This window comes from Apostichopus japonicus, chromosome 3 (genome assembly GCF_037975245.1).
Source record: "Apostichopus japonicus isolate 1M-3 chromosome 3, ASM3797524v1, whole genome shotgun sequence".
Lineage (NCBI taxonomy): Eukaryota > Metazoa > Echinodermata > Holothuroidea > Aspidochirotida > Stichopodidae > Apostichopus > Apostichopus japonicus.
This window is the reverse complement of record NC_092563.1, coordinates 27766466-27793799: the sequence shown is the minus strand read 5'-3', so window position 1 is coordinate 27793799 and position 27334 is coordinate 27766466. Positions and strand designations below refer to the sequence as shown.

Here is a 27334-nt window from a genome sequence, read left to right as displayed (position 1 = left end):
TAAACACAGTCCTTAGTTTATTTAATGGAACTCAATAAAAAAAACTTCTCTTCTTTTAAAGAACATTAATTTCATCTTTCAAATCTCAACTGCAACTAGTCCCGCTTTTGATGTTTACAAAATTTGTTTAAAAACCATGCCCAAAAAAATATATATATATCACATAAAATTTACATAATAAAGAAACGCTTCCAGAAGTCTTCTCATCCAAACTCACACATTTTTTCTTCAGTTTTACAAATACAAATCTCTCTTGAGTTGATAACCGATCACCAGAGCAAGATTTTACTAGAACCAATTGACAAAAAAGCTCACCATTCTTATGATTTTATCCGAAAGAAACGCATTTCCCATTTACCTACCTATTTGTGACAGCGGCCAAATTATAATCTTAACCAAAAACAGCGTATTATCAAACAGTTCGGCTGACATTTTGTTATCATCTGTTTACTATGTGAAACCATTTTTTCCCCTCCACTTTTTACGAAAGCGGTTTTTATTAAACCTGTTTTTATGAAGAGGGAGTCGTGTATTAACAAACATTGCACTTGACATGCTACCAATACTCAAACTCAATCTAAATTAACTGAAGCATTTTTAATATCCAATAGAAATCGTCCTTAAAAATTGGTCCTAATTAGACAGTACACAAAGACATGATGCCACGGGCTGACTTACATTTAGCAACCGAGATTTATGAAGCACTAAGCTGCATCCTACAAATACAATCAAACCTACCTTTAGTGGTTTTTATCTTTCGTAAGTCTAATTGTTACTTATTTCACTCACTGATTGTGAAACTTTTTTTTTTTTCACATCTCTCTTTTAATCAAACTTGTGAGCCAAATGAGAAGGCCATGTTAAAGAGAGGGTAAAAAAAAAGTCTCCTCTTTAATCCTTTCATTTTGAAATGAAGAAAAAGAAAGGAATTTGTACAGGAAAAGTATGATTCAGGGGTTATTACAAGAGGCAATATTTTTTTATATTTTTTGGTACATGCCACTTTCTTTTCATCAAACTTTGCTTTCGTTCTGTTGTTTGTTTTTCCTTTTGATGAATGCTAGTCTTTTTGTCATGTTGGAAATGAGTTTTTTTTTTCATTTCATTTTCTTTGTTTTTTCTGTGAGGCGGCTATGAAAAATTCAAAAATCCTCTTCATTAGAGATTACAACGGAGTGGTTGAAATTATTATCAGGATATTAAACAAGCTTGCAGGAGTTGTAACAACTATAATCAAGGTACCCTTTAAAAGCTGATACAAAGCCTATTTTCCCCATTGGATCGATAATTTACAAGTCCATTGATGGAAAGTGACTTAGTACTGGAGGAGATAGAAGAATGGATTAATTACTGCCTTAGGAACAATCACTTGGGAGTTCTTTCTTACCAATGACTTTTCTTTTGGGGGGCTCTGGAAATACTTGATAAACCTTCAAATCCTTTGTTAGGATCAATTATATGCAAAAAGGGTTAGGATACAATCATGACATCTTAAAAAGTACACATCATTGATTCCATCTAATTTAAAGCAACATGTCTCCTATCAAATAACAACAAGCTCAAAAGGAAAGAAATAACAATTTCCTTGTTTAAGTGTACTTTCCCAATTTCTTGGTTTAGTGCAATTTTTTTATCTGACTTTTTTTAATGTGAGGGAGAGGGGATTTATAAGGGGTGGGGAGGGGTGGGGAGGGTCAGGGTAGGGGCTATATGGTGCCTGTATACAGAACCAGCAAAAGAGGGACAGAAAAAGTGTATGTCAACAAAATGAATCAAAAGAATTCGGTTTCATTCTGGTAGTTTTCATTAGACCAATTTAGAAGAAGCAAATCCAACTATTAATTGTTAACTATTAATTAGACAGAACTAGTCGAATGAAACCAAAGCAAATACTCAAATTAATTCCAATTTTACTAACTTCCTCCTTTTCCATATCTTTTCTTTTGTTCTATTTCTCTCCAGTACACTCGTTAACTGTATTCTCACCAAATGAGAATTCTTTCATGGTGCTGTATACAATATCCAATTGGGTTTTTTCAGTGCAGTACAAGAAAATGTAACAGAATATACTAGTCTTCGAAGTAAAAATGAAAAATGAAGAGGAGCAAGTCTTTGTAAGTCCAATGCCTGTTTACCTTCATGCCCCCTTCATCTTCCCTTTTATGCCAAATTTGGTTCGACTAGTACATCCAATAACACCTTCAACCACACTCACTTTGCCTATTCCTGGATAGTGGCCACACCCACTTTGCCTATTCTTGGACAGTGGCCACACCCACTTTGCCCATTCCTGGCCAATGTTGATCATCTCTGGCCACTCCTATCTTGTTGATTTCTTGTCCCTTCACTTGATAGTCCATCATTGTAACTATGTTGTTTGTAATTTGTATATTATTCTGAAATCAAAACTATTGAACTAAATTAAGATCCAGAAACCTTTAAGGCTTGACTTGATTAGTCACTGAGGACAGAAGGACTGAGGACAGAAGCTGTAAGACAGAGACCAAAATCTTATCCTGTGTTTGCATTTACAAATGACGCTACAGTTACCTGTATTAAACTGTGCAACATCTGCATTATCCTTGTGCAACAACACTACAACACATAGAGTTGATATGCAATAACTTCAACACAATTTAACACCATGTTTTTGTAAACGCCTCATTGAAAATGAACGGGAGAGACTTAATTCTGGATCGAACTTAAAGAATGACAAATTTGGAGCAACCACGAATTTACAATCCTTTCTACTAGCATGCTTATGGGATACACAGGGAGGTCGATACATTTGGACAATGTATATACGGACATGAGTAGAATACATTTAATGGTCGGCATGCATTGATTTCAAAAATTACTTTTTAACAAGACAAAACTCTTCGGATAGAAAAGTTAAGGAATTTGTACAGACCACTCCGGGTAATGTTTCCCAGATGGAAATTTCATACCCGAAAACTTTGTAAAATGACTCTAAGTAGATTGAAAGAGTTTTTTTTGCATTTCAGGAAACATTCATCCCAAGGTTTCCTAACATGAGGCCTCCCATCCATCCCTAATTATGATCAATGGGGACTAGGCTCTGACGTTCTTTTTTATCTCGGCACGTTCGCGGCAACCCACGGTGGCCTCACACACCTCAATTAACACATTGCCTCTTAAGCAACATAGCCACAAAAAAAATAATACCCACAATGCTGCTGTGCTTCTACTATTTATATTTAATTCAAAATCATCAAGCTAAATGAAGATCGACTTTGCCCAATGTATTCTCTTATCATTTATTGCCTGTCGGGACAACCCATGGCAGCCTTGAACTTCTGTACATAACTGGAGGGAATTAGCTCTCTGTTTTACCTGATCAATCAATATATTATATATTGATTTTCACATGGTACAGTTGCGGGAGCATCCATGCACCAGAGCCCCAAGGCTTGTTCCAACTGTCACTGGACATAAAATGTTTTTGAAACGCCACAGCAAACTGTCCGTGTGTGTTGTCCATACACCTCAATGTCATCCAGAGCCAAACTGGCTGTGTTGCTTAATTGCTAGATTAACAAGGCTGTCGCAGGGGCCCATACAATTTCCTTAATTGGTTTCATTTGCATATGTAAATGAAATTAGCAAGCTTCGTTTGGCCTTGAAATGGAATTAGGAGGACGCTGGTGTGACAAGAGGTGTCTAATTAAAGAGGTACCCAAAGTTGTTTACTTTTGGGCTGAAGAATTCATTTGTACAACCAATGTTTTGGAGTATGACTATGATTTTTTTTTTTGGTGCTATATTATTATAATATTTCTAGAAAGTTTAAGGACTCTTGTTCCCCACATTCCACTGTGCGATTTATAATATAGTGCAAGGTTGACCATCGTAAACATATCACATATGTATGTTAATAGAAAATATTAATTGGCAAGTTAAAAATCTTCATTAAAAAAAGATATTAAAAATGAAGGAAGAAGGAATGAGTGAAATTATTAAACAATGAACAGGCTTTATACCAGACCAAGAACATTAACATCATCCTTTTTCAAAACTCCAGATGCAAAGTTGGTATTAAACTTGTCTTTTATCCTTCAAACCATTCCAACAGATATAAAATGAATACAAAAAAACTGCTAGTTGATGAACTGTTTTGTTCAAGAGTGAATAGTTGTTGTTGTACAAAGAGTGATGAATAGTGTTCATAAATATGTTAATTAGATTCAGTTGTCTCTTCATTTAAAAAACAATAATTTTGGCCTTTTTTAATGAAGACACAAACCCAGCCATCATCACTGGTCTATGTAATAAAGGGCAATGTCACAACTTCCACAAACAGTTTTATGTCCTTTCACAGACAAGACTGAAGACTTGATCAAGTCTAAACATGACATCAGTGAGCCACATGTGCTTCAATTTATTTTTTATGTTTTTTTTAAAAGATTTGTAGATCCTCCTAACAGGCACTATGACTTTCACAGGTTTTACAAAATGACAGCTCTCAGACATGACTTTTTAACCTAACATATCTCCCAAAAGAAACACAGTTTTGTAGCTATCTTGGGGAGGGAGTGGTCCTTCACAAAGATCTCTGTCATATCTAGGCTATTTGCTGAAGATGATGGTTATATTTGTATCTCCTTTACTACCATTCCTTCTCTCTGAAAGTTGAAAACTGGTATTTCTTGGACGCTCTATTAAAGCAAAATTATCCTAGTTGTAACTTTTTCAATATATTATTTTGGATTTAACTTTGAAACTTAAAAAAATTTCACTTCCTGATAAAAACAACTGGTAGGCTTTTAATTAAATTCTGTGAAATGTTCATCTGTTCTACTGCACCCTCTTTTGAGCATGCACACAAGTGTCCTTCTAAAGTATTAAATATTTTTGATGTCATTTCATAGTGAATGAAAACATTTTAAAACTCTTTTCTTTTTATACTTTTTTTTTATATAGTGATTTTTTTTAAAAAGAGCAATTAAGTAGGACTAGTAGACTATTGACTTATCTTGTTTTAAATCAGTTTAGAAGAAAGAAAAAGGAGGTTGATTTGAAATTTGAACATCTCGTTCTGACAATTTCTTCATCCTGTTCCCATGTGGTATGACTGAAGGAGGAAGTGCAAAATTCACTAAATCAGACAAATGTGAAATATTCATCCTTATTTTCATAGCAATGTCATTAAAGTTAGGCCCTAATCAACGGCTGGCGAATAAAAATTGTTTGCTCTCCTTGAATTATCTCTCCCATTTAATACTCCTTTGCCAGTCTCCTGCCTCCCCCATGCCTTGCCTCCCCCATGCCTTACCTCCCCCATCCTCCCCCTCAGCCATGCCTTACCACCCCCATCCTTCCCCTCAGCCATGCCTTACCACCCCCATTCTCCCCTCCCCCTCCCCTCACGTTTAAAATGTCGAGAATAATGGCAGTTGCAAACTTCAGCTTAATTCTAAATGATTTGTCTGATACCATAACACTTATATAATAAAGGCGGCCTGCTATTCCCGACAAGTTGTAGAATCTATGGCCTTTGACATATTGTAACCATTTTGCCATTTGCGTAATATGTTAGAATGATCAATTGAAACAAATGACATTAGGTAGAAAACTAGAGGGTCACTATAGTCTCTACTCTTGATCCTTTGGCCAAGTGGGGCTTAATCCCTTCTACGAATGGATATGTCTTTAAAAGCAATACGCTTAAGCCGAAACGAAGATTAAGGAAACACTGGATGAGATATGTGTAAACTAAATATCACACAACCTTGATGAGGAAATTTACAAGCACCGCTCTCAAATTATGAAGGTTTCAATGACAAAAAATTACTGTAGGGGAAAAAAAAGTAACAAACGGTACAGCAAACGTGTGGATGGATACATGGCTAGAATTTAGCTGTTTTGTGTTGCTTCTCAGTATTTATGACAATTTCTAAAAGTAATGAATGGATCCTACTGTGACACAAATTAGATATTGCAGAACTAAACAACAGTACAGACATCCTCACTGATGTGTTGTTGTTGCCTACAACCATAGCTAGAATACAAACCAACCTTTTTTAATTTATTACTAAATAGTAAATGTTAGTTTTATGTGAAACCACTGGATATAGGTACTCTATAGAATACATGTACCTAATTTTATCTGTGGTTTCTATCTCCACCCCTCTGCCTCTCTCCATCTCATTCTTTGATCTGTCCCTTGTGATGTGGCCAGATATTAAAGGCAACCTTTGCATCACATTCCACTTTAACCTAATTGTTAGTGAGTGTGGTTGATGCACCTTCATATCAACACATCTGACTTCACAGGAGACCGGATAAGCAAAAATTTCCCCAAAAAAAATACAAACTTTAATATACCACGGGGGAATTTCAACTGGATAAAGATAATACATGCTCCCCCAGCTCGACGTTAATTACTGAAAAATTATTTCACACAAAAATTGTATTGCTAATCCTGTTTAATCTGATACACAGGAAATTCACAACCCAGAAACGTCAGCAGGCATAATTCCATCTCAACTACTAATTACTCACTTCACAGTTGAAGGACATAATATTGAAAACTTATTAAAATTTACATCAAGATTCTCAATTAATGAAAAAAAAAAAAAACTTGGTCGTGATAAAAGCATATCTTTGTCATCGCAACGAAAAAATACGGTGAGATATGAGAGCCAACTATGTCAAGTGTGTCTCTATCTTTCTCTGTTGGCAATCGGTGATGACAAAAATAATTTACAAAAATAACTGAGTAGTCTAGACGATAATATAGACAGCAAAAATTACTCAAAACTCCACAAAGGAGAACATAACATTGTGGTAGGAACATGCAGTACTAGGGAACCCCAACAGTTGACCACCGAAAAGGAATCCTTTACAGTGAACAATCAGTCGACATTTTTTTTTTTTTTAAATATGTAGCAACTAATGTTACGACAAAAAATAAGTAAAACACTACCTGGACTGTCCACAAAAGTTAGGAATGGACAATGTCCACTAATTGTGAATGAAATCCACAACAGACTGTTTCCTATACTGTGGTAATGGTTCCCAGTTTGTAAAGGGTGTGTTGGTCTATGAAATAAAACTGTATTCAAATATGTATTCTTTCCTAGTGTTTGTGTTATTTTTAGTGTACATTATGACATATTATAAAATAAAATTTCAATACAAGCCTTTTCATTTCTGTTTAAAATGTTGAAAAGATTGTGTATCCTTCAACCCTGATACCCACCCTGATACCCTGATACCCTGACACCCTGGTACCCACCCTCAATCAATCTCCAATTCCATGAAAGTTGAAAAGAATAACATAATGTAAACAATATCGCAGCAGCTAAAACACCTTCCAATGACGTAACCTCACCTTGTTTTGCAGTAGTATCAGTTTCAGAACTTTTAAGAAGCAATTTTTTTCCTGTCCACAAATCTTTTCCCATCTCTTACTAGATATTTGTTTACTAGAAATTTGTGTACTTATCATTGCTACTCAATATCTGACAATAATTCTGAGGGTGCTCTGGAACCTCCTGCAAACTTTTCTGCAAATTTCTAGGCAAAACTGATGACCTTAAGGGCTTTTGTTTTTCATTCTTGTCTTTGATTGTCACTTTGTGCAATAACAGGTAAATGGCAACTGATATGGATTTCGGAAGTCTAGCAGAGGGGGGGGGAGGGGAGGGGAGTTGGAGAGGCAGATCAGCAATGTCAGAAGGGCAGGAGAGACTGAGGAAGTGGAAGGGGGGGGAACCTCACCAAGGTTTTCTTATAATGACCTATGGTCCAGAACAAATCTAAGCAAAATGACGATTCCACTGACTAGGATAACTATATGTGTGCTTTGGAAATGGGACACCATAATGTTGCATCATTCTCCCTCCCACATACCCCCACACCTCCCACTCACCTTTGTGGTTTGTAGATCACATTAAAATGGAAGATGAAAATAGTTACATACTAAACAGGCTTTAAATTATACTGAAACGATATTTTACAAAGATGGTTTTGAAAGAACTGCCTTTTCTTGTCTGAATTAATAACAGTTCAACATTTGTTGATGACTGGATGTATCTCAGTGGGAGAATCACAATTTCAGATCAATCCTTAAGTGCCTACTCATACCCGAATGTAATGTCAGATCAGACTTTTTAATTTCTTCAAGAAACATCAATCACTTTCTCTTTCAATGGTCATCATCATTACTTAACAAACCTCTAAACTCTAAACTGTACTTGGCTAACTATGTGTATAGTTGATCATGGCTAAATGCAGACATACATGTGCAAGTATGGCTGTGTCTGTCTCTTAAGTCTACTGAAGACTGTACATTCATACTGAACTCCAGACTGTTATCACATCTGGCCTTTAGTTTTGATTATGGCTGAATGCAGACATGTGCAAGTATGGCTGTGTCTGTCTCTAAAGTCTACTGAAGACTGTACATTCATACTGAACTCCAGACTGTTATCACATCTGGCCTTTAGTTTTGATTATGGCTGAATGCAGACATGTGCAAGTATGGCTGTGTCTGTCTCTTAAGTCTACTGAAGACTGTACATTCATACTGAACTCCAGACTGTTATCACATCTGGCCTTTAGTTTTGATTATGGCTGAATGCAGACATGTGCAAGTATGGCTGTGTCTGTCTCTAAAGTCTACTGAAGACTGTACATTCATACTGAACTCCAGACTGTTATCACATCTGGCCTTTAGTTTTGATTATGGCTCAATGCAGACATGTGCAAGTATGGCTGTGTCTGTCTCTTAAGTCTACTGAAGACTGTACATTCATACTGAACTCCAGACTGTTATCACATCTGGCCTTTAGTTTTGATTATGGCTCAATGCAGACATGTGCAAGTATGGCTGTGTCTGTCTCTTAAGTCTACTGAAGACTGAACATTCATACTGAACTCCAGACTGTTATCACATCTGGCCTTTAGTTTTGATTATGGCTCAATGCAGACATGTGCAAGTATGGCTGTGTCTGTCTCTTAAGTCTATTGAAGTCTGAACATTCATACTAAACTCCAGACTGTTATCACATCTGGCCTTTAGTTTTGATTATGGCTCAATGCAGATATGTGCAAGTATGGCTGTGTCTGTCTCTAAAGTCTACTGAAGACTGTACATTCATACTGAACTCCAGACTGTTATCACATCTGGCGTTTAGTTTTGATTATGGCTGAATGCAGACATGTGCAAGTATGGCTGTGTCTGTCTCTAAAGTCTACTGAAGACTGTACATTCATACTGAACTCCAGACTGTTATCACATCTGGCCTTTAGTTTTGATTATGGCTGAATGCAGACATGTGCAAGTATGGCTGTGTCTGTCTCTTAAGTCTATTGAAGTCTGAACATTCATACTGAACTCCAGACTGTTATCACATCTGGCCTTTAGTTTTGATTATGGCTCAATGCAGACATGTGCAAGTATGGCTGTGTCTGTCTCTTAAGTCTATTGAAGTCTGAACATTCATACTGAACTCGACTGTTATCACATCTGGCCTTTAGTTTTGATTATGGCTCAATGCAGACATGTGCAAGTATGGCTGTGTCTGTCTCTTAAGTCTATTGAAGTCTGAACATTCATACTGAACTCGACTGTTATCACATCTGGCCTTTAGTTTTGATTATGGCTCAATGCAGACATGTGCAAGTATGGCTGTGTCTGTCTCTAAAGTCTACTGAAGACTGTACATTCATACTGAACTCCAGACTGATATCACATCTGGCCTTCAGTTCTGATTATGGCTGAATGCAGACATGTGCAAGTATGGTACATTATTGTAGGAATTGATGAGATTTATGGAGGTCTTTGTTTATGGTCACCTTGAGAGCTTTAGATACTGTGGACTGTTAAGTGCCACAGTTGTGATGGGACATGCTAATATTTACGGGAGAACATCAAGCAACCTCTATAACTCGGCCAAAGCAATACCCTGTGTTCTTCTACTGCCAAAAAAAAAAGAAGAGTTTTTGAGGAATCTGCAAATGTTGAACTTTACTCTAAACAAAACCCAGGCAGAATTCACCCCCCCCCCCCCCCCAAAAAAAGAAACCCAAACAAACAGAACTTTGTACACCAGACGCTCGAGGAAGACACTGACTAGCTTTGAGAAGAACAAAAGTACAGAGACTTAGAAACAATATTATTCTCCAAAATTGGCAAGGGTGCCCGCCATTTATCTCTCCTATTAAAACCTTGACTCTGCAAATGGGCAAGTTACAGGGACTGAAACAAGAAGCTATACAAACCATTACTTTTCATTTCCGTCGAGATGATGCTATAACTATTTGGGTGGCGGCAGAGTTAGCCATCGTAAATAGAGCTTAAGCAGTGAATAGCCAATGGTAACTTGATGCCTCCCGCTGCATGTGTCATTTGAATAATTATTGATAAACAACAGGAGAGAGGAGGTTCATCTCTCACCATCAGATGCATTTTCGGTAGATTACTAAATAATTCAGTTAATATCTTACAGCCAAACTTGGCTATACTAATCGGACAACTTTCCCACCCCGTTATACAATTATCGGGCAACAAAATGATCAATTCATGCGCCCGTCATTGGATTATATACGAAACCGATGCTTCTCTGTTATTCCTTCAGATTTTGCCAGGAGAATTGCTTAAATCTCTTTGACCAATCAACTAAATTCAAAACCAAACTTGTGATTATAAAGCTTTTCTGCGATGAAACGAGGAGTCTTTCTAGTCCTAGCCACAAGGCCTGCATAAATTGTCAGGATTGAGAGTATTATTTCAGTGACCTCCAGCGGAAACCTAAAATCTTTATGTATCTCAGATTCTTAATCTCTCAGTTACGACCTACACCCTTTAGGAATTTGCCGCAATCTACATGATTCAGCCCATGAAATATTAGATATTCTTATGCCTCAAGGTCACACAACAAGTTTGATCTTTCCCTCTCTATTGCTCTCTTTCAAATGAACAATTAGATAAACAATGCCACAAATCTGCTGGACATCTCAACATTTTTTGCCACTTTTTGAGCTCTTAAATCTTTGAAGTTAACTGGCAAACCAAAACTTACATCTTTGACCATATAGTTCTTGCTTTCAATTTTTTTTTTAGGTCATTCTGATAAGTTCCTTATCAAGCCATGGACTAAGCTAAATGGTGAATTAGGCATAAACTGAACTAAGACCCCCCTCATTAAATGTATGGGCATTAAACAAGCTAAGATCCCACTCACTAAACGTATGGGCATTAACCGAGCTAAGACCCTGCTCATTATACGTATGGGCATTAAACACCGAGCTATCACCTCCCTTGTTAAATGTATGGGCATTAACCACCAAGGTAAGACCCTGCTCATTAAACGTATGGGCATTAACTACCGAGCTAAGACCCTGCTCATTAGAAGTATGGGCATTAACCATCGAGCTAACACCCTCTCATTAAACATATGGGCATTAACCGCCCAGCTAAGACCCTGCTCATCAAATGTATGGGCATTAACTACTCAACCAACAACCCCCCTCATTAAACATATGGGCATTAACCACCAAGCTAACACCCCCTCATTAAACGTATGGACATTAACCACCAAGCTAACACCCCCTCATTAAACGTATGGACATTAACCACCCAACTTAGACCCTGCTCATCAAATATATGGGCAATTAACTACCAAACTAACAACCCCCCCTCATCAAACGTATGGGCATTAACCACCGAGCTAACAACCCCCTCATTAAACATATGGGCATTAACCACCAAGCTAACACCCCCTCATTAAATGTATGGACATTAACCGCCCAACTAAGACCGTGCTCATCAAATGTATGGGCAATTAACTACCAACCTTACAACCCCCCTCATTAAACATATGGGCATTAACCACCGAGCTAACAACCCCCTCATTAAACGTATGGGCATTAACCAACGAGCTAACACCCCACTCATTAAACGTTCTGACATTTCAACAAAATACTGTCTTCTTTGAGTAACCATCAAGTTAAAGGGACTTTTAACTGAGCATCTTGTAATCAACACTTAAACGACTAAGAAGAACCGGTAAATAAGCCACCACTTTACGGACAATCCTTGATGAATACATAACCCATCGCCTCATTTACATGCAGATTAGGTCCATGGGGAATCTCCTCGGTACAAAAGGAACCAAAGCAAACTATGAAGATAACCCCTCTAGCCGGTGCTCGTTCCTGCAAATACCGTCAATGAATTTTTCTAATGAATAGGATCACAGAGGTAAGCAACATTTTTTGTCACAGAAAAAAAAGAGAGTGTGTGAGAGAGAGAGAGATGGAGGGAGAGGGAAAAAACCTTATTAGAAGTATCTGAAGCCGTGGTGCGACTGATGAGAATATATTAGGCTGTTGTTTGATACAGACGCATGCCCATGAGACGGAGTATAATGACCGGCAGTGAACTTGAGCATGGATAGCTGGCATACCGCGGCTTATGTAAGCCAAGTTGGGCAGTGCTCATTCAAACTAATTGATGGGGAAGAGGGGCCCCTCTCTGATGGGTAAACGTGACTGCACACTCTCTGACATCAAACATTACGGAATGTAAATTGCACGAGCCTTGATTAACAAGTGGCTGCTGAAATAAATGACGCATTTCACCATCAATAGAGAAAAGGAAAAAGAGAGAAAAAAAAAAAAAGATATAAAAAAAAGATAACATATTGAAAAATCCAAAATTCATACATTTTCACTTTGCGATTCAAGCCTGGGTTCATATGATGATGTGAATATATTTTCCATTAGGCGTTTTTCTATTTCTTATTGGGCATGGTAGAAACATAGCATGTTTGACTACACACGTCTAAAGGAAAAACCTTGCGTGGGGCACACGGGTTCGAAATTGGGGAGTCAATCTTCAAGGAGGAGTGAGATTGACCTTGATTGGTCATTTTAAAAAGCGAGAGAAAGAAAGATTATAAAATACGAAAAAAAAAAAAACATGTTCAGGTGGGGTGGTTATCATTTGCCCTACTTACTTCCAGGCATAAGTATAAAGCTAGTAGATTTAATGTGGGCATGTTAAACTGGGTGTGTACCTCTGTGGTATAGTTTATATAACCAATCAAAAAGTACTACACATAAGGTAAGCACATAACTAACACCTCACCTTCATTCTAAACACTGTCAGAGTTTACTAGCGATCAATATCAATTCAGTATGTATATAGTATAGATGAGAATTAGTTGAGACTAGTGGAACACTAGTAGTTGTTCCTCAGAGTTTAACGCGTTGAGTGATAATCACACATCTTGTTGTCTGAGTAATAACTAACGTAATAACTAGTTTTTCACTAGTCTCAACTAATTCTCATATATATATCTATATATATCTACCTGTACCTATAAATTTATGTGTAGCAAGTGGTATGACACATATATATTAAATTAATAAAGATTAACACACCAGACAAATTCCTCTTCACCACCGGTTTTAGTCCTTTTGGGATTCATCATGCGGAGGTAAGAATCATACCCGGCTCTTTATTCATTTAATATGTATATGTGTCATACAACTTGCCAAACATTAATTTCTTGTTTACTATAGGCTTGCCTAGATAAAAAGTGGTAATATTCTGTGTAAATTGTCAGATTCAAAAGCGCCAGCAGAGAACTCTGTACAATGATAACACTCGGGTAATGCGCCTTCATTGACAGTTATACAAAGTCAGTTTACACGCTTCACACACCAGTAGAATCACTGTGTTCGAGTGGTACAGACTTCGTTCTGTGACACAAGGTCCGGGTTTCGATTCCTACGTTCGACTGATAAGTCCCAAAAGGACAAAACCGGTCCTGAAGAGGAATGCGATCTTTATTAAATATATATATAGATATATTTATATATATTTATCTTATAAAACCTATCACAAAGCCACTGAGCAATTGTGAATCTTCACATTCCACCCTTTTTTTCTCCTTTCAATATTGGATAAAATTCCTTTGTAAACAACAACTACACTCACCCTGTCCATCTGTACAATCTCTCAAGGTAGCCAACGATCTCATTTGTTACAGGGAGGAGGTACTTCTACAAATTTAAGTATGAGCCAATCATAAAACCAAGTCCAAAAAAACCAACTTGCAATATATAGAATGCACTTTCAAAGAAGGTGTAAAAGCTTATGGGTGGGATTAAAGGCCCACTATTTTGTCCTTCCCAAATCTACCATTCTGAAGAATAGAGCTTTATCTACAACGTTGAAATGAACAATGCAACATTTTACATTCTCTTTCACACGTCGTCGAGTGTTAATGTAGTTTTGGAATGTTTGGAGTTTTTGGAGTTTAGGTAGAAGACCTAATCCCCATGTGACTAATTGTAACTGATTAGACCAGCCTATGATTATACCTAATTTAGGTGATCAAGCCACTCTGTAAAACAACAACATCAACATCTGCATTCCAGGTGCTCATAAACAATGCCATGTAAAAAAGTTCAATGAAAAATCATCGTTTTACATGGAAACAAAAACTACACACTTCTTGAATTGACTTTGTAGAACAAAACTGAATTGCAACCTTGACATTGTTTTGCCTGGTTTGGATTGGTAATAATCACAGAATTAAAAGGTCAACTAGGTCATGTCCCTCAATAGCAAACATCTCTAGAGTAGTTTTAATGCTTTGGTTTGACAAAAGAAACAATAGACTTCAAGATAGTAAATTCATGATAACTTTTTTCAGTGAAAATGTGTAACGTATCATTCAATTGGGTGAATAAAGAATAACATTTTTGTTTAAAACTGTTACATTGTCATGTCAGATGAATGATCATTCATAGAAAGTGCTCATGATTGGTTTGGAATGAATTGGATATGCTATTCATGGATCCAAATGCACCTCCTCTCCCTATAGATACCTCCCTTCCTAACTATTGTTACCTCCCTACAGCTATATACCTCCCTATACCTTCCTACCTATAACTACCTGCCTACCTCCCTATAGCTAACTCCCTATCTCCCTACCCACAGATGGGATGGGACATGTGTGCATGTGGTACATATCTTCTTCCATGAGACTATTCTTTCCTTTCTCATTAATCCCCTCCACACCCCCCCCCCCCTCCCCGTCTACAGGTAGAAATCTCTTTCATTCATGTTGAGAAAAAGGAAACATGAATACATTGATTCTATAATGCCGCTCATCCTCCTATGTATTGTGGTGTTGTATAATGTAGTATGTTGCCTATATTGTGGAGTTGTATACTTTAGTATCTTGCCTGCATTGTGGTGTTGTATACTTTAGTATATTGCCTGTATTGTGGTGTTGTATACTGTAGTATATTGCCTGTATTGTGGTGTTGTATACTGTAGTATGTTGCCTGTATTGTGGTGTTGTATACTGTAGTATGTTGCCAGTATTGTGGTGTTGTATACTGTAGTATATCGCCTGTATTGTGGTGTTTTATACTGTAGTATGTTGCCTGTATTGTGGTGTTGTATACTGTAGTATGCTCCATGTATTGTGGTGTTGTATACTGTAGTATGTTGCCAGTATTGTGGTGTTGTATACTGTAGTATGTTGCCTGTATTGTGGTGTTGTATACTGTAGTATGCTCCATGTATTGTGGTGTTGTATACTGTAGTATGTTGCCAGTATTGTGGTGTTGTATAATGTACTATGTTGCCTGTATTGTGGTGTTGTATACTGTAGTATGTTGCCAGTATTGTGGTGTTGTATACTGTAGTATATCGCCTGTATTGTGGTGTTGTATACTGTAGTATGTTGCCTGTATTGTGGTGTTGTATACTGTAGTATGTTGCCAGTATTGTGGTGTTGTATACTGTAGTATGCTCCATGTATTGTGGTGTTGTATACTGTAGTATGTTGCCAGTATTGTGGTGTTGTATACTGTAGTATGTTGCCTGTATTGTGGTGTTGTATACTGTAGTATGTTGCCAGTATTGTGGTGTTGTATACTGTAGTATGCTCCATGTATTGTGGTGTTGTATACTGTAGTATGCTCCATGTATTGTGGTGTTGTATACTGTAGTATGTTGCCTGTATTGTGGTGTTATATACTGTAGTATGCTCCATGTATTGTGGTGTTGTATACTGTAGTATGCTCCATGTATTGTGGTGTTGTATACTGTAGTATGCTCCATGTATTGTGGTGTTGTATACTGTAGTATGTTGCCTGTATTGTGGTGTTGTATACTGTAGTATATTGCCTGTATTGTGGTGTTCTATACTGTAGTATGTTGCCTGTATTGTGGTGTTGTATACTGTAGTATGCTCCATGTATTGTGGTGTTGTATACTGTAGTATGTTGCCAGTATTGTGGTGTTGTATACTGTAGTATGTTGCCTGTATTGTGGTGTTGTATACTGTAGTATGCTCCATGCATTGTGGTTTATACTGTAGTATGTTGCCTGTATTGTGGTGTTGTATACTGTAGTGTGTTGCCTGTATTGTGGTGTTGTATACTGTAGTATGCTCCATGTATTGTGGTGTTGTATACTGTAGTATGTTGCCTGTATTGTGGTGTTGTATACTGTAGTATGTTGCCTGTATTGTGGTGTTGCATACTGTAGTATGCTCCATGCATTGTGGTGTTGCATACTGTAGTATGCTCCATGTATTGTGGTGTTGTATACTGTAGTATATCGCCTGTATTGTGGTGTTGTATACTGTAGTATGTTGCCTGTATTGTGGTGTTGTATACTGTAGTATGTTGCCTGTATTGTGGTGTTGTATACTATAATAATACTACTAATGAAATAAAATATAGTAGCATAATTAAATAAACAGTAGTATCTGTGAAGTTATACCGTTAGAATGAAGGTACTGTGCTGGATTCACGTACTGTAATAAAATAAAGTAGCATGACTATAGAGAAATAAACAGCAGTATCTGTGAAGTTATACTGTTCGAATAAAAGTACTGAATTCACATACTCTACTAGAATAAAATAGTATTAATATAGAGTAAAATAACACAGTAGTAATTGTAAAGTTATACTGTTAGAATAATCGTAATGGATTTGTTAAAAAAAAAATACTGTAGGAAAGAAATCACAAAATTGGAGAAACAAACCTCAAATTTAAATGATGAAACTAGAGATTGTCACATTAAATGTGATAAAATGATATTGCACAGCTTCGGGTGAAAATGTAAAAAATCCTGTTCAGTAATTTTATTTTACCAACTTCAGACGATATTTTTTTTTAGGTCCATTGATCTTATGCTTAATGACCACATCAATTATAGTTTCTTGCTCTCTCTAATAGAATTAAAACTCAAGACCATCGGGGAGGTAGGGAAAACCAACTTTGTAAAGAGAGGCACCAGTTATTCTAACAATAAATCAAAACCTTGATTTTTCCAGACATATTGAATAATAATGGCTTGAAAATTTAATCTGATTGCAGCATACTACAGTATTTAATAAATGCAAACACACACACACACATTAATATACTGTATATTTAGTCATGTAATTATGGAAGCAAAATATTCACTACAGAAAATGGTCTACATGGACAATTTATTCTCCATCCTGTATGCAAAACCTGTATGCACACTTTAATGGAAATATTCCAGAGAAAAGTAACTTTGATTGTTAAGTACTCATTATTATTTTAATTACTAGTTATTCCAAATAATATTAGTTTATAGTCCTTTCTGCTTCTGAAAACACACCACACTTACTGGAGTATTCCTGTAATTTGTTTCAATATATCTGTTGAGAATAAAACTTACGCAAGACAAAGCGCCCTGTAATAATAATAACATTAAGTACATACAATTAACAGCACCACACTGGGCTTAAAATTAATACATTTTAATTATTCTTACTATTTAATAAACACCCTGGAAGTTTCATTTTCAAATCACTTTTCCACCTTCTGTAAACACAATACAATCGGTATAGATACCTGTGTTTGCTTCAACATTTGTTAATAATGCAAATTAATTAAGACCAACCATTTCCCATAAATACCAGTACACTTACAGGCACCACACTAAGTTTAATCATAATACTTTTTAATTAATTAATCGGCAGGTTAACCCGTACACAGTGTTTAATTTTCAAACGAGGTTGAAAATGTTACAAACTTTCGCCATCCCAGTTATCCATTCCGTGTAAATGTGAAATAAACTACCTGATAGTTGTCCCTGTTAACTTGTTGAATTAAAACCATAGTCCTGAATCTATTCATTCAATGGGCCCCTCTTCTTCACCCTCTCCCCCCAAAAGTCCAAGAAATTGTTGATCTATTATCCTAGTTGGGGAAACTAAACAAGCTGTTATGTAAGATCAAAAGCAGATCTCTTTTAATTCCAGAAACACACACGTCTTTTCTCTGAAAGGAACTTATCTGGAATGATTATATCACATACAAAGTAGTAAACCTACAGTTAAGGTCAAATAACATAATTTATTCATTTATTAATAATTCGTAATGAATTGCCACTAACCCAACAAACCGCCTTTATTGGGACGATGTCTGTGATCAAAGACGTCTATCTTTGCAGGTTGGGAAGAGAGGGGTGGAGAGGATGATTTGAGCAGATCGAGATGGGAGAGATAGGAGTGAAGCAAACCAATCATAAATGTGAGGAAACAGTATACTATCCAATACATAGTACAGTTAAAGGCAAGACAATAATAATAATAATACTAGTAATAATACTACTACTACTACTAATAATAATACTCATAATAATACTAATAATACTACTAATAGTAATAATAATAGTAATAATAATTCTAATAATAATCATAATCATAGTCATAATAATACTCATAACAATACTAATAATAATACTAATAATAATCATAATAATAATCATCATACCAATAATAATACTAATAATAATCATCATCATAATAATAATAATCATAATAATCATAATCATAATAATACTAATAATAGTAATACTAATAATAATAATATAATAATAATACTTATAATAATAAAAATAATAATAATCATCATAATAATAAAGTTGATTTATATAGTGCCAACTCAGAAACCAGAAGAAGCTGCTCTAGGCGCTTAACAAAACAAAACAATGGCTATCAAAAGACAAGTAAAGAAATTATGTTTTCGGTAATTTATAAAACGTACAAAGTTTAGTCCTGAACCTAAAATGATCTGGTAGCTGGTTCCACAGAGGAGCAGAGCAGAGTAGGCAAAACCTCAACTGTTTTTAAATGTGGATTGGAAAGAGAAAGGTAGGCCTTGGCAGAGGCAGGAAGACAACGGGCAGAAGCATAGGGAGAGAGTAAGGAGAATTTTAAATTTAATTCGGTCGCTAATAGGAAGCCAGTGAAGTTCCTTTAAGATTGGAGTTGTAAGGCAACCTCTTCTCTTCCTTTTCACAATGCGTGCAGCAGAGTTTAGAATTTTCCCGAAATTTCTGTATGGATGAATACCGACAGACCAACATTCATTTGTGGTTGATGTTTAATTCTGAGGTTTCTAAGAGGACCATCACATAGATAGAGGGGCAACTCTCAATTCAGAGAATGTGATGTGCGACTTTCAGAGACTACGAGTTGCTACAGTACCCCATCACCTTACTTGGAAGTCCCAGGAAATGACAACGAGTTAAGAATTGAAAGAGTAACAGTGACTTCATAATATAAAGTTTGGCATGGTTGGGTCTAGGAGTTAAGAATTAACAAGAGTGACGGTGAATTCATAACAGACTAAGTAAGGCTTGGTTGAGAATTAAGAATTGATTGAGAGTTAATAATTAATTAGGAGTAGCAGTGATTTCATCCTTTAAATAGACTTAATTTGGTTTGGTTGAGTCTTGTAGTTAAAAAGTTATAAGAATAAAGATGAATTAAATAATCTAAAAGAGGCTTAGTTTGGTTTGGTTGAGCCTTGGAGTAGTCAGAAGAGATATCAAAATCACTGAAGAGTCTTAAGTTCAAGTACATCTGTATTTTGTAAGGCAAAGGGAAGAATACCTCCTTGTGTTCTGGTATAACTGCTGCCCCCCCCCCCCCTTATCCTTCCTATCTATACACCCAATGAGGGCAACCCAGACACAGCAGTACATTAAAAACATCAACTTCAAGGAAAGGAAATGTTACAGAAGACAAAGATGAACAACATTACTCAATATCTCTAAAGGGGATTCAATGAAGTAACATTTTATTACAAAAATGATGTAAATTTGTTTCTTTGGGCCAAATGTAATGCTTATCGAATGTAACTTGTAGCTGTCCAAGACTGATAAAAAGAAAAACAGAAGACAAAATTAGGAGAAGATAATCAGCAGAAAGTTATTCCTTTTCACTTGGGATTAATGTGCTGTTTCATTATGGTAAGGTTACACTCACCGCAGGTATAGAACTTACTTGGATACAAATACCAAGTTTTTATTTTTATTTCCCAGAGTTCCCTCAAGAAATTAAGATTCCCTTAAAACTTGGAAAAAGATTGCCACGCAGTTCATCTCTTGTTGAGCAAGTATACTCGGTTGTCATCGAGAGATCTATAAGTTAGCAGCGATGAAGGGCAGAAATTTTGTAAAAAGGTTCTTGGAGTTTTGAAGACTAAGGTCTTGTCACGAGATATAGAATCTGATGGCAACATTATTAGACAACAATGCCATTAAAATGGATGGCTGTATCATGCATGTATTTAGTATTCCAAGGCTATACTTGAAAAGTGAAAAAATATCCCTTTTTCCAACTTAATAAAAAAAAATTAAAAAAGTTATGTGCTGACAACAATTTCCAAAATGTTGACAAATAAATATTACGACAACAATCATAAACAATCTATGTGAAACTTATCATGTTTCTTTAGTCTACCTGCTTTCCAAGTCTGCATTTCCCTCCTCTTCCCCCGCCCCCCTTCCCCTCCCCCTCACCCACCCACAAAAGTACCGTAATAGTAGTCCACTGTTATATGAGAGGTTGGTGGGCAAGGGCGGCGGAAGCACTTTTAATCTGGGGGGGCACCGATATCAAAGGGCACTTTGCAGAAATTCGATTGGACTGATGTAGCCTGATATTTAGTACCCTTTATAACTCTTATTGTATTATCTTATTTGCGTATACACATCACTCCATCAACGCCCCCCCCCCCTCAAGGAAAATATGCATACTAGCACTGCAATATCCAATGTGCAAATTGGGAAACAAGGAACAAGTTTTCTATTGAGACAAATGAGGTGAAATCATGCTAGTTGCTAATGTAGGAATCTTCCGAATTAGAGTTTATTTCTTGTTAATATCTTAACAAATTGTTTCCATTCGAAATAGCTTTGAGTTTGACCCACAGAAATTCATTAAAAGTCAGGGGCGTAGCCAGGATTTGCAAAGTTGTATGCACGACTATCTGAGCGGAGCGCCACCATCGGTTGGCGCGGAGCATACAAGAAAAATTTTGATTTTACAAACCCCTCAGATGGCCGGAAACGGCCCTTCCCGAGTGTTCATTCTAGTTCCCTGGCCTCTTTCTAACTTGAGACACCTCAATTTTATGTAGAAAAAGGGCACATTTTTAACCCTGAGGAAAAGTGGGGGGGCACGTGCCCCCTGTGCCCCCCCGGTTCCGCCGCCCTTGTTGGTGGGTCACCCATTAATTATTTACTTTTTGTACACTGGAACAGACTGTAACATGCATGGGGAGATCATGAGGGCCATATATATCACTAACAGCAAGTAATCAGAGAGCCTGCAAACTGAAAACGATAGTTTTTGACAGATATGCCTGAAATTTTCTTGACATTTAGAACTAGCTAGATCGCTAGTACGATCCAGCACACTGTTGCATCGTACTAAGCAGTAATGATTATTCTCTTTCCTTCTGAGATACTACGCCTCCAGTAAGAAGAATATAACTAAGCATTTAGGCAATTCTGCTTTCTGTTGCATTTCTCTTAATCTGTTATTCATCAAAATTTTTCAATTTTCCAAACTCATTATTAATTCCCAACCTCGAGCATACGTTCCCATCGTGGGAAACATTGGCACCATTGAGAACGGCACGAGATGCCAATGAGAAAGTATTGGGTAACCTTAAGCTCCTAATGTTAGCTCTCTGGGCAACTTATTTACATATTATTGTAATTAAAAGTGAAACAGAATACAACTACTGATTTATCCTATCCATAATTAAAAAATTATTAGCACTGGCTTATATCATTTTTTTTTTTTTTTCATTTTTTCGCCGTCATCGTTTTGTCGGCAGTTCCCGCACTTTTTGTTACGGTTATAAAAGGGCTGGGACTAAGTGGAACTTTCATCAAAAGAGAAACAGATCTTTGAGGAAAGGAATTGATCAATAAATGGGATTAAAAATAAGGGAATACGTCAACATCGTCATCATCATCATCGCAAGGCCAACAGATGTAAGGAACGTCCAACAGAGGCGACAGGTTACCCACACGGTATGGCTTTTTTCTTTTCTACTTCAGAGCAGCATACAAAGTATTGTAGCATTGTTTATTGGAACGTACGTGCCGTAAAACCAAGGACCTGTAAAAACTCTAGATTATGGGGGAGGGGCGGAGAAGGCTTTCTATGTTTCAAGCATTCGGGGGATATATATATATTTTTTTCATAGAATACTTTGGCACTGCACAATAAGAAGTCACTTGGATCGCAATGTTTTGATATCCTCCATAAAGTATTTTTTATAATAACCAGTACATCGTAACTGTAACGAGTGAGGAATGTTTTAAGTTGATCTCAGTCATGAGATCTTAATTCTAAGCAATTTAAGCAATTTTAATACAGTAATTCAAGATATATATAGCATTTGTTAAGCCCACGTCTAGTTTGTTGTTGGTCTATTCATGGAACTGAATGAATCCACATTGTCGCAGTGTTCTTTAAATACTAACAAGCTTTGTAAGATTTCAAGTGAAGACGGGTTAGAGAGAAAGGAATTAAGGCAGAAATATAAAGTGTGATGAACTTTGACATTAAAATTTCAATTTTGATGACAAGATGATGCCGATCCATGCAGGTAATGTCGTATATTTACAGTATACACCCTAAGCATTTAATTACAAATTATCAAACTCATTAACGGTCCACTGAATGGTTTAGAATTAAGCTTAAGTTAAGAGTAACACTGGGTGTGCATACATCATAGCATATTACTCAGCCTTATGAGAAGAACAAACGACCATTTCCAACCCATCCCCCAAACACATCTTATATAATCCAAAGTTGAATTTTAGGTTGAGAGAAACTGATACCTCAGGATTGGACCTGTCTAATCTAGTTAATTAGTTAAAGTCATTAATACTTATGTCTACCTCCTGAGTGCTTTCCAGCCATGTCCTACTGTATTTAAATGTATTTTTTTGTAGTCAGCCATTTTATATTATATTTGTGGTACTGGGGGTACTCCATGGTGATAAAAAAATGATAAAATAAAATCAGTTTTACTAGAGATCTCAAAATACAACCAAAAAGAGAGAGGCCTAAAAGCCTCTATTTTTCTTGGAGCATTTATTTTTTATTTTTAGGAGAAATATGGCTTAAAACTTTCTTTGAAAGCCTACTGTGATCAATTTGTTTTCATATGTTACTAGAATGAAGACATTGATTCATTTCAAAGTGCAAATATACTAAATAAAAAAATAAAAAATTTGTTTCAAGTGCTAAATGAGCATTTTGATTCTGTTTAAAATACATTCTCCATTTGAACATAACTTTGGTCACTTTATTGTCCGGTCAAGCTTGCGGCATGTTCTTGTGAACTGATCTCTAATAATACCTAAGAACCTGTGACTTCAGTATATGTATATAGCCAGGATACCACATTCACATTACATATTTAAATGTAGACATTTTAAGACATAAAAACCTTTTTTCATGATCAAGAGAATCATGATTCATGAGAGAGTTTGCAGTATCCTCATCTTTGTGGAAATATCAAGATAGTACTAACAACCATCTCAGTCGTGGATGTGCCATAGCTTTAGTATATAAATAACTGCTGATATGTAATTGACTGCTTCAAAATTGTAATTTTAACAATGCCTTCCAAACTCCTGAAATTGTCAATAACTTCCCTAAGTGACAAGCTTCCGTCCCTCAAAATAATAGTTTTTCCAGGAAGTCTACAATATCAAAACCAATTCATCGTAACAAATAATTGCAATAAGTAAACTATAACAGCAATTGTCTGTCTGGCTTCCATGTGTGTGCATGTTACTGAAGGATTTGAAAGAGCTTTAAGCACGAAGGCTAGTATGACTTGAAGATCATGTGATGTTCGGAATAGATTGAAGGCAACTTGGCACTAAACGTTGTAATGAATGGATGATTAGAAATATGAATAATATTTACGAATAAAACATTACATATGCATATATATACGGTCACAAAATGCAAAAAAGTCAAACAAAATTGTCTGTTCCAAGTCTTCCTCAGATAGGGTGCAGTGCTAAAATGTAAAATGTACAGTACGTGTATAAGGCAGGAATTTGTTGAGTGTGCAGTGTTTGGTCTCATACATTATTTATGCTGAACATAGGCATAGCTGAAATACAAATGCTTTGGGATACTAACATTAACCCATGCTGCCCCCATTCCCACCCCTCTACCCAAAGTATTTATTGGTTGTGCATCTATATGCTTCATTAATACAACTTTAAAGACTATAGGGGTCTCCATCTTGTAAACTCATACCAAGTCTCCATCTTGTAGACTCATACCAAGTCTCCATCTTGTAGACTCACACAAAGTCTCCATCATTTAGACTCACACAAAGTCTCCATCATTTAGAATCACACAAAGCCTCCATCTTGTAGACTCACACAAAGCCTCCATCTTGTAGACTCACACAAAGTCTCCATCTTGTAGACTCACAAAAAGTCTCCATCTTGTAGACTCACACAAAGTTTCCATCTTGTAGACTCACACAAGGTCTCCATCTTGTAGAATCATCACACAAAGTCATAGAGGCTAGCTATAGTTGTCATTATTCTTACAACATGTTCCACATTCAAATCTGACTGAATGGAAGGAGGAACAGAATAGTATCTCAGAATAAGTTTTTAAGATCTCTGGTAAATAGATGTGGACATCTATCAGCATGTTGTTTGCCGATTTGTAGAGAGTCCGTAACTCATACACTGAAATTCTAGCTTCTATAGCTATCTGTACTTGTAATGGCCCAGCTGGTGGATTAATTCTATTCGCACTTGGCTCGTTACGGAAATCTAGTATATATGCTAGATTACTTTTACGTATCTTAAATTTCTACTCTTTGTGTTTTTCCCCTTATCCTATGTAAAGTGCGTCGAGATATTCTCTTATGTATTAATGCTATGTAAATTAATTGTTATGATTATTCATAACATTATTGTTAATAATATTATTAACAATAATAATATATCAATAGTATTGATATCAATATTTTTTTTAAATATCAATATTATTAACAATAATAATCTTAATGTTCATAATCATCATAATGTAATAATAAAGTATTCACACTTATTCTGAGAGCCTTGTAATTAAACTGGTTGTATTCATGCCAAAGTGAATTGTACTTGTATTGGCATTAATGGTGTTGTACTGGTACTACAAGATTGTTTGTATTACCTAGTTCCTTCAATTTGGGTCCTTATGAGGATATCCTCCTAACCTCCCCCCCAGTTCACCCCAACCCCCTTCCCCTTCATTCCATCAAATCTCTCGTCTCCATTAGTTTTCATGCTCTCCCATCTCTCACAAAAGTATATAAAACTAAACCGCAGCTTTTCCTCGGCAATGTCACAACTTTTCTCAAATTATGAAATGTGTATAAGCTGGTATGGATCTATAAAATTCATAGCTTCCCAAACAGACGCTATTTCTTGTCCCTATGAGCCTTTCTGCCTTTCAACGTAATGAGAAACAGTCAAAATCTTACAAAACCAACAAGAGGAAAAACATCAGGATTGTACCAATCACCTTGTGCTGAACTTAACAGTTTGTTCTGAACTTCAAAGTCCACTTTGTAATAAATTTAAAATCAAGTGCTCATTACGGTGAACTGAATCGGACATATTCAAAACTGTACTCAATCACAGGATTCATCAAGACTTCTGACAAACAGAAAATGTCCCTGTTACTGCAACAGACACAGTAACAATTGCAGCTTCTGGCAAAATACTCTTCCAAATCTCTCTCTCAAAAAAAGAGCAAAAACAAGCTTAATACTTTGTATTTCCCTAATCATCTACCAAGAATGTTTTCAAAGAACATAACTTGCAATGCCAAGATACCAAAGAAAATGTTTGCTGACATTCCTACTATATTTGCTACACTTAATGTGTACACTTGAAAGTCTACCTAATTATTATTTTATGATTATTATAATTTTTTTTTTAATTAAAACATTTTTATTTATACTACTGGAATGCTTCTTGATTTTGAAGCCTAATACTCTACACAACAGATCATACACAAACGTTTCTATCCACTTGAATGAAACTTGCAGAAAAATCGTAGAGCGACCTACCAGTACATATCGTCATAAAAATATTGGTGGGCTGAAAATAGGGAAATCCAATAGATCTGGATAATGTATAGAATTATTCAACCTGCAAGAAATCCTGCAAACATTGCCATGCAAGCCACCAAGAAACTATATATATGTCCTTTAATATTGCAATATCCGACAATTGACTGTGTGTAATAAAGCAGTGCAGATGTACAGCCCAACTGTAATAAACAAATGGGTTGACCATGGTCCGATAAATATTACTAAAGTATTTCCTTTGTGTAAGATATGCGAATTAGTTAGTTAACAGTATCAGTAAACACAAGACAGTTCCATATTGTTTTTTATGTATATTGTAGTTTATATGTAAATTCAATACTAAACCGAAATATAAAATCACATAAAATCAATTGCCCATTCCTGGTCAGAGGAGGGCTTTCGAAAACAACACTGATTAATGTTAATTGGTCACAGTAATTATCCATTCAAGAACGCAACTCAAGGTACTAGTGTACAGTTTTCCATCAAGTCCACTAGGAAGTCTATATTGAAATCTAAACTAAGATTCAAATGAAGTACAAATTAACACACACAACAAATGGTCCAACATATTTAAGCGTGTAATTAGCTAGCCCATAATTATTAACAACAGTCACATATTTCAGGCCTGATTGTGACAATGCAAAAGTAACACATATGTTCATATGCTATGAAAAGTATATGAAGGTCTAGGATAAAATTTATGTTCATTCTGAAAATTAGCAAAACATTTCACAAAATGTTTGTCATTTTTACCACAAAAAAGTGTTTTTAAGTTTCCACACAAACAGTTTACTCAATAATTTGAGATTTTATTTGGCAAAAACACAAAAAGAGGGGTTTTAAGCTATCTGCCATGCTCTCCAA

The 27334-nt window shown here is 36.1% G+C and overlaps 1 protein-coding gene and 1 long non-coding RNA gene across 7 annotated transcripts in view; one reads left to right on the top strand and one right to left on the bottom strand.

Annotated features, from left to right (window-relative positions):
- Nucleotides 1-27334, bottom strand: part of LOC139965699 (zinc finger homeobox protein 3-like) — a 205032-nt gene that overhangs the window by 90584 nt on the left and 87114 nt on the right. The gene's annotated exons all lie outside the window — the stretch shown is intronic.
- LOC139965715 (uncharacterized) overlaps nt 20904-27334 on the top strand; it is an 88882-nt gene continuing 82451 nt past the window's right edge. Inside the window, exon 1 of the long non-coding RNA XR_011792368.1 lies at nt 20904-22370. This is a non-coding gene — a long non-coding RNA (uncharacterized lncRNA). The remainder of the gene's footprint in view (nt 22371-27334) is intronic.